The sequence below is a fragment of the Chionomys nivalis genome, chromosome 24, assembly GCF_950005125.1.
Source record: "Chionomys nivalis chromosome 24, mChiNiv1.1, whole genome shotgun sequence".
In the NCBI taxonomy this organism is placed as follows: domain Eukaryota; kingdom Metazoa; phylum Chordata; class Mammalia; order Rodentia; family Cricetidae; genus Chionomys; species Chionomys nivalis.
The window spans coordinates 38,217,934-38,227,860 of NC_080109.1; positions in this window are offsets into that span (position 1 = coordinate 38,217,934).

Genomic DNA, 9,927 nt, shown 5'->3' on the forward strand with positions numbered 1-9,927 from the left:
ATAGTGCCACTCCCTATGAGATTGTGGGGGCCAATTACATTCAAGCTACCATACTATATTTTTAAAAAAAAGTGTTTGCACATCAATTTCAATTAATTCAATCTAGATAATGCCCACGGGTTAGCCCAGAGGTTCATCTCCCACTAATTCTAGATTCTTTCAAGTAGAAAATATACATTGATCCTCACATCACTTTAATAAATTCCAGCATTTGCCAAATTGATTTAAAAAACTCTATGTTTCATTCTTCATCTTGGGTTGGGTTTACAGTGGGAGCCATTCAATTGGCGTGTGTGTGTGTGCGCGCACACGCATGCATGTGTGTGTGTATGCATGTGTGTGTGTGTGTGTGTGTGTGTAGACATGCATTCATGTGTGGAGAACACTTTCAGGAGTTGGATCTCTCACAGGTCCTAGAGTTCAAACTCAGGTTGTCGGACTTGGTGGCAAATCTTTACCTACTGGGCTACCCTGCAGGTCCACCATCAATCTTTGCTGCTGTTGTCTGCTTTAGGTCCTGCATAAGCAGACACTCAAAGTGTCATCGGGGTTACTCAGGAGCTGTATGTCAAAATGGAGGATGCAGTAGTCCTGGAAAGAAAAGCCACCAGATATCAGGAGAACTCCCACTGCCTTAGCAAAGCCCACTGAAAGCTCCAGAGTGAGAACCCCATTCTACTACACATGTTGGCTCCAATATAGAAACAATTTTTTAAATCATTTGTCACTAGGAGAAAGGGTAAATGAACAAGATTTTATTGCAACAAAGTGTCTATTTTGCAAACTGTACACACATTGCTGCTCCCCAAATTGGTTTTAAAAAGTATCAATTTTCTCTTTTTGACTAAAGATACTTCAGAAATCTTAGCTTCTTGTAAACATGTGGACCGAGGTGACCAAGAAAAATCTGAATCTGAATCTGCAATGTCCTCGAAACTTGTGTTTTGAATGTTCTATCCCTAGTTGACAATGATATCTTCTGGGTTCGACAAACTTCAGGATGTGAAGCGGAGCTGGCAGAAGTGGGTCATTGGAGGTTGGATCTTTGAAGGACCCTGCTTCCTGCCTTTCTGTCTCCTGAACTGCAGTGATGTTGATGGTCTGACGTATAGTGAAATGAGCCGCTCTCTCCATGACCCCCACGCCATAAGTAACTGAACACTGAAGATGAGCTCCAAGGAGACATCTCCTCCCTGAAGTCAACTATAGCACACACAAGTATGCGTCGCAGTCACCCAGAAGTGTGCAGTGTGTTGAGGTCTGCTTGTTTTTACCACACACGATAAGTTATGGAGTAAAGTCGAGGAGAAAGTCTTTGATAGAAAAGCTACAAGGATAAGATGCAAGCATAAAATTCAGACTGCCACAATATGCTGGGAAAACAGGTCACCGAGACGGAGGAGACTGGTGGCTCCCTAATGTAGGTCAGTATGTATAGCTTTAATTACGCTATTCCGTGTGGTATTCTTAGTGTGTGGTACAGCACAGTCGGAGAACAACTTTTGAGAGTCAATTCTCTCGCTCTGCAGTGCATTTGGGGACTGAACCCACGTCATCAGGATAACTAACCAAAAAGTGTTTTTAGTGAAACAAGTGCTATTTTACTTTTGTTTTGTTTTGGTTTGGTTTGGTTTTTCTGGACAGGGTTTCTCTGTGTAGCCCTGGCTGTCCTGGAACTTGCTCTATAGACCAGTCTGGCCTCAAACTTACTGAGATCTGTCTGCCTCTGCTTACCAAGCACTGGGATTAAAGGTGTGTGGCACCATCACCCAGCTATTTGAACATTTTTAAAATCACGTGTAAGTTGCAATTTTTTCTTTATTTTTTTTTTTTGTTTTGGTTTTGAGATGGGTCTCATATATCCCAGGATAGACTTGAAGTCTTTGAGAAGCAGAGGATGACCCTTAACCTCCGATCCTCTTGCCTCTGCCTCCTGAGTGATTTCCAGGGATGTGCCACCACAGCCAGTTTACACAGTGGTAGGGATTGGACCCAAGATCCCGTGTAGGGCAGGCAGGTAAGCTATCCTGATTCCATCCTGTATCTCTGTTTGGATTTCTACTTGGCTATATTTTACCTGGCTACTGGCCAAATCAGCTTTTTTATTAACTAATGGTAATAAAACATATTCACAGCATACAGAAGGGAATTCCACATCAGAAATCAGAGGCCTTGAGTCAAACCAATGATTCATTGCAATGACCACTTCCAAGTACGGATATACAGACCAAAGGATATACTGTGTTACTCACTGTGTCACACTGCAGCTGATGACAAGATGTTTCTTTTCTTTTCTCTTAATTTTGTTTCATTTTATTTTTGTGAGAAGGGTGCAAGGGCAGATACAAAGGGATGGGGAGATGAACGGGATCAAGATGCATAATGTAAAAGATACACAGAATTTTTTTTTTTTTTTTTTTGATTTTCGAGACAGGGTTTCTCTGTAGCTTTTTGGTTCCTGTCCTGGAACTAGCTCTTCAGGACCAGGCTGGCCTCGAACTCACAGAGATCCTCCTGCCTCTGCCTCCCAAGTGCTGGGATTAAAGGCGTGCGCCACCACCGCCCGGCTAGAATATTTTTAAAAAAGTTTAAAAAAGAGAGTTTAAAAAAACATCCTGAACTCTTCCATTTCAGAAGCCCTTTAGGTAGGCGGTGTGGACCCTGCTGTAGGAGGATGAGGCAAGAGTCACACAAAAGCTGCTCTGAGCTTCACTTTTCTCAAGTGTAAGGTTTAAGTGTGCTGGGTTTTGTTTTCCCTTTTTCATCTAAGACTTCCTTCAATTCTTCCTCCCTCCCTTCATTGCTTCTTATTTCTCTCTTCCCCTCTCTCTCTCCTCTCTCTCCTTCCTTTCCTTCCTTTCCTTTCTCTCCTCTCTCTCCTCTCTCTCAGGCAGGGTCTCATATAGACCAGGCTAGCCCCAAAGTTGCTATGTAGTTGTGACTCTCCTTGACATCTTGATTCTTTTGCCTCCCCCTCCGAAGTGCTGAAATTCCAGGCATTGGCCATACTCCTGGCAACATACTATGTCGCATGCATGTGCACGTGTGTGTGCTTGTGTGTATGTGTGTGCGTGCGTGTGTATGTAATCATGCACATGCAAATTGGCATGCATGTGTGTTCCTGCATTCATGTGTATGGGATGCCTATATGTATATGGTACATGTATGTCTGGGTGCATATGTATGTCTGGTGCATATGTATGTCTGGGTGCATATGGAAACTACAGGACAACCTCAGGTGGTATTCCTCAGGTGCCAAACACTTTAGTTTTTGAGACAGGGTTGTCACTGGCCTGGAGCTCACCAAATACACTGTTAAGATGCCTGGCCAGTGAGCCTCAGGAGTCTGCATGGCTCCATCTTCCACACTCATATGGTTTTAACATGGATTCTGGGGCTTGACCTTAGATCCTCATTCTTGACTGGCAAGCATTGTACCTACCATTCACCAGATCCCCAGGATATAATTCTTTCTTCTTGTTTAGTTTTATCTAGACTCTGGGAGTGAGGAGAAAACAGCCTATGGTTACTAAACATCCTAGAGGCGGTGGGAAGAGTGACATGACGTCACTGCTGGAGAGTTTATCAGGGCAGCTGGCGGCCATTCTTCCTGGAGGGCCATCTGTATGATCTTCATCTTCCACAAAGAGACATGATGACTAGATTGGAGAAGGCTTGTGTTCAGAGTGACTCATCTTCTCAGAGCAATGAGATGCTCCGGTGAGATAAGGGAGTGGAAAGCACCGAGCACATTTCAATGTCCAACACATACAGTAAAGACAGAACCTACTGACCCCGCCAGAGGCTATAGCTGGAATCTCTGCATGCTGTGAACGGTGGAACTCTCGCTGTTAGAGTGTCATGGGAGCATCAAGCTTATCATCTCATAGATACCATATTAAATTTATTGAACAAATTATTAAGCTGTCCTGCAAAAGGAAGAATCTTGCCTTTTGAAGTGAAGCGATTTAACTTCACTTGGGGATGGAGGCAAGACACCACTTAATTCTATAAAGAAAATTTAGGCTCTGCCCAAGCAGTCCTGGTCTGATTGATATTTGCATTTGTAGGCTTTGTTAATAAGTCCCCTAGCCCTCCTCCCCCATTTTTCCTGGATCCAGCCCCAGCAGCCAGCCACACCCAAAGTCACTGGTGGTAAGTCCCCTTGGCCCTGTGCCGCCTGCCCCAGTACTTTGCCCAATAAACTACTCACATAGTCAGGGTTTAGAGACTTGTCCCAACCTTCATCTTGTTCCAAGACCTCATCCAAGCAGCCCCCAGCTGCCTCGACCCCAGAAGTGCTCTGGTAGCCACTGCAATGGAACTATCCTCACCTCCCCACTCGACACTGAGGGCTTGAACAACTGAATTCAGATGCTTTCCCACCTGATCGGAAACCAGCCAAGATGGCACAACAGTGAAAAGAGAACCCAAACTCCCCGCATACAGGTGCTCCAGAAACCCACAACAAACACGCAAACAGCAAAGAGTCCAGTTCCAGATACCAAGCTCTCGGTGGAAAAGCACAAGCAATATGAAAGAGAGAATTTCCCCCCACAGACATCGTCCTCCCTGCAGCAACGTTCTCCAATAGGAATAACCCAGATGACTCTCAAGGCAATCTAAAAGAACAGTTATGAACGTGTTCAAAAAGTTCAGGGAGTTTAAAGAAGAGACAAACACCTGAATGAATCTTAAGAGGACAGGCATCAACCGATTAAGTTCAAGGAAGCACAAATTACTGAATGAAACAATGGAGAAAATTAGGGATAGGAAAAATGAATTCAATGGAAATATTGAAAAGAATATAAGCTGACATGAAGATGGAAATGAAAAACAATTCAACAGAAAGAATTTCAGTGGGAAGACTTACCAACAGTGTGGATCATACAGAAGACAAAATATCAGGACTTGAAGACGAGTAGAACATTGGGTCGTTCGATGAAATTAAACTTGGAGATATCCAAATCTGCAAATCATGGGAATAGGAGAAGAATCCCAGGAAAAAGACAGAACAGACCATCAACAGACTCATAGGAATTTACTCAAAATGAAGGCAGGCGATGCCCTTCCAGATGCAAGAGGCATACAGAACACCAAATAGACAGGACCAGCAAAGAAATTCTCCACATAGTTATAGGCAAATCGATGAATAAATAGAACAAAGAAATGGCATTACAAGAGTCAGGAGAGGTCACAAGTCACACATAAAGATAAACCAATTAGAATAAGAGCTACTTTCCAACAGAAGCTTTAAAAGCCAGAAGAGCCTGGGAGTTGCTGGGGATGTACGTCAAGGCCTAAAGACCACAGATGCTAACCCAGACTCCTTTACTGAGCAAAACTATCTACCACAGTTGAAGAGAAAAAAGAACCAACAGGCTAAAGGACTTCGTGTGCTTTGAAAAGGAAGAGGTCAATTCCACAGGAATTATTTTTTGATCCAGTAACTGGAAAAGGATAAAACCATGAACTTAGATTTATGTTTAGTGGGATTTGATCAGTTACACCTGGCAGAGCTGCACTTTTAAAACTCATTTGTGTAATCTGAAGACATTTCATCATTCATTTTTAAAATATCATTTAAAAATAAAGAAAAATCAAACCATTTTGCCTCTACCTTCTTCTCCTTCCCAACTCCCTCCCCTTGCTTCCTCTCAAATCTATGGCCTCTTTTTCTTTAATTATTATTGTTTTACACGAACACATACTCACACACGCAAGCTGGAGAGATGGTTCGGCAGTTAAGAGCACTTGCTATTCTTGCAGAAAATATAGGTTTAGTTCCCAGCACCCATATGGTGGCTCATAACCATTGTAACTTTAGTTCCAGGGGTTCTAATGTCTGTTTCTTTCTTCCTTAGGCAGCAGGTACACATGTAGTATACATAAATGCTTGGAGACAAAACACTCAAACACATAAAATAGAATCTAAATGAACTTTGAAAATTAAAATAAACACATTAATGTGCAAACACAGCATGCTGAGTCTATTTAATATTGCTTGTAATATATATATATATATGATGACAGGGTTGACCACTTGCTATTGGATAACCAATTAGAAGACTCACTCATTGGGGGGCCTTGCGATCACAGGCTCATACCATGATATCTGGCTTCTTACATGGATTCTAGGGAATGAATCAGCTTGTCTGGCTTGGGTGGCAAGCACATCTTTTCTTTTTTAAAATTTATTTATTTTTATTTTGTGTGCATTGGTGTTGTGCCATGGATCTCAGGTCCCCTGGAACTGGAATTACAGACAGTTGTGAGCTTCCATGTGGGTACTGGCGATTGAATCCAGGTCCCCTGGAAGAGGAGATGAACTACTGAGCCATCTCTCCAGCCCCAAGCACGGTTTCTTAATTAGTGATTGATGGGGAAGGGCTCAGCCCATCGAGGGTGGTGCCATCTCTGGTCTGGCGCTCCTGGGTTCTATACAAAAGCAGGGAACTCAAGTCAGAATGAGCAACACCCCTTTCCTCCCCAACTTGCTTTGGTCATGGCTTCTTATCACAGCAATAGAGACCCTAACTAAATGTCCTACAAGAGGTGAATGGTAATGAAAATGTGGCACACACACTGGAATGCTATTCAGTGGGAAAGAGAGAGAGAGAAATCATAAACTTTGCGGGTAAATGGATGGGACTGGAAAAGACCGTATTGAATCAGGTAACCCAGGCCCAGAACGATAAACGTCATTGTTCTCTCTTACTGGAGGCGCCTAGCTCCAAATCTTCAGATACATAGCCTGTAGGAACTGCAGAAACTAGGTAAATAAAACAGGACCATTGCCAGGATAGAGGAGGTGGGAAGCAATAGAGGGAAATAGCAGGGCACAGCAATATGACCGGAGAAATTGGAAAAGGGGGCTCCTTGAGGGGAGGTTACTGCAGAAGGAGGTGGGAGGTGGGGAAAGGGGAATATATAATACAATTGATCTGATATAGGAAAAGGGAGGCTCCTGGAGGGAGGGTAAACAGAGGCAAAGAGGAGGGATGGAGGCAAAATATGGGTGGTTGAAAAGGCCATAAGGAACCAGAAAGTGGTGGCACACACCTTTAATCCCAGCACTCAGGAAGCAGAGGCAGGCAGATCTCTGTGAGTTTGAGGCCAGCATGGTCTACAGAATGAGTTCCAGGACAGACTCCAAAGCTACAGAGAAATCTTGTCTCAAAAAACCAGGAGGAAAAAAATGAAAAAAAAAAAAAAGTCATAAGGAATTATACTACTAAGTATCTATTTTTCAAAATTCCTACAATGCACACAATTCAGTATATAAATATATATACATTGTTTTATGAACATTTATCATCTGGACTGATGGTGTTCCCTCCAAAAGCCAAACACCACCTAACACAAACCCCAGGACCATAAATGAGGAGCCTTTTTGTGTGTGTGTGTGTGTGTGTGTGTGTGTGTGTTTTGTTGGCATAATTGGTTCACAAAACATTCATCTCTTAACTCTGAGTCCTATAACACCAACCACAGTACAGAAAGAAAGAAAGAAAGAAAGAAAGAAAGAAAGAAAGAAAGAAAGAAAGAAAGAAAGGGAAAGGGGATATAACAGACACTGACGAAATCCAGAGAATCATCAGGTCATATTTTGAAAAACCTGTACTCCACAAAATTGGGAAACTTAAAGGAAATGCACAATTTTCTGGATAAATATCATTTACCAAAATTAAATCAAGAACAGATAAGCAAATTAAATAGACATATAACTGCTAAGAAATAGAAATACCAATACTCCTCAAATTGTTCCACACAGTAGAAACAGAAAGAACATTGCCAAACTCTTTTTATGAGGTTATAATTACCCTGATACCCAAACCACAAAAAAAATTACTAAGAAAGAGAATTACAGACCAATCTCACTCATGAACATTGATGCAAAAATACTCAATGAAATACTGGCATACCGAATCCAAGAACACATCAGAAAAATCATCCACCATGATCAAGTTGACTTCATCCCAGAAATGCAGGAATGGTTCAACATATGAAAACGGGAAATGTGGCACATTTACACAATGGAGTACTATACAGCAGGAAAAAAATGACATCTTGACATTTGTTGCAAATGGATGGAGCTAGAAAACATCATATTGAGTGAGGTAACCCAGACCCAGAAAGACAAATATCATATGTACTCAGTCATAAGTGGCTTTTAGACACAAAGCAAAGAAAACCAGCCTATAATTCACAATCCCAGAGAACCTAGACAACAATGAGGACCCTAAAAGAGACATACATAGATCTAATCTACATGGAAAGTAGAAAAAAGACAAGATCTCCTGAGTAAATTAGGAGCATGGGGACCATGGGACAGGGTTGAAGAGGAAGGGAGAAAAAAAAGGAGGGGAGCAAAGAAAAATGTATAGCTCAATAAAATCAATAAAAAAGAAAGAAAATCTGTCAATGTCATTCACCATATAAACAGAATGAGCTGTATGACAAGAACTTTAAATTTTTGGGAAAAGAAAGTGAAGAAGACACTGGAAGAATGGAAAGATTTCCCATGCTCTTGGGTAGGTAGAATCAACAGAGTAAAAATGGCAATCTTACCAAAAACAATCTACAGATTCAATGTAATGCCCATCAAAAACACAGCAAAATTCTTCAAAGACCTCAAAAGAATAATACGGTCTGTTCTGGATGGTCAATTTCACTGTAATCCTCAGTCTGGGGTTTGGGTTCACCAAGAGTAGTAGCCTCTTTGGCAACTTGATCTGCATGGTTGTTATCCTGAGGTTGGGGGCTTTTGTCTTTTTGATGTTCTGGTCAATGAATAAAAGCCAGCTCAGTTGGTAGCCAGATTGCCTTTGGCAACTGGACAATTTTATGTTTATTTTTTCATAGTCCTGATCTCTAAGGTGAATAAGCACCTCTGTTTATATGAATATGAGCCATGACAAAAGCATTTCAGCTGTCTGTGTAGATGTTCATCTTTTCTCCTTCAGCCCATCTTAAAGCCCATGTCAGAGCAATTATTTCTGCTCTCTGGGTAGATGCCCCTTGGGCAAGGCTTGTGCCCAAATGACCTCCTTCTGGCCTGTAACCATCGCCACCCCTGCATACTTGGTTCCTTCTTGAATGAAGATGCTGCCATCCATATAGAGATCTGTGTCTCTGGTAGTGAGAGGAAAGTCTGTCAGGTCAGGTCACATATCTTGGATGACATGCAGCATCTCCAGGCAGTCATGAATGTCCTCCTCAGGGTCATCATCTGGCTGCAGGGTGGCAGGATTAATGGCCAAGGATTTATCAAAAGTTAATCTGTCCTTACCCAAAAGAAAGGCTTGGTACTGGATCAGATGGGCATTGGACAGCCAGCGGTTGGTGGCATCTCTCAGCAAGGCTTCCACAGCGTGTGGAGCTGTTACAGTTAGAATTTGCCCCATGTGAGCTAGTCAGCTTCTCTTACATGAACTGCAGTGAAAGCAATGGTTCTTAAACAAGGGGGCTACCCCCAGAGGCTACAGGATCTAGTCTCTTAGAGCTGTAAGCTACCGGCATTATCCAAGGTCTGAGTCAGGACTCCCTTGGCAATACCCCTTCTTTCATGGACAAAATGATAGAAGAGCTTAGAGATACCAGGGAGAGTTAATATGGAGGCCTGTGCCAGGGTCTCTTTTAAGTTCTTAAAGTCTGTTCATGCTCCTCAGTCCATTCCAAAGGGGTGTTGCCCTCCAGCTGTGGCAGAGTACAAGGGTTTGGCAATTTCAGCAAACCCAGGCATCCAAAGACAGCAGTGTTGAAGGAGCTGCCAGCTGCTTCCTGCCACCCGGCTCCTGGCCACTGGCTAGCTTTACCCAAAATAATTACACGGAAACTGTATTCATTTAAACACTGCTTGGCCCATTAGCTCTAGTCTCTTACTGGCTAACTCTCACATCTTGATTAACCCATTTCTACTAATAT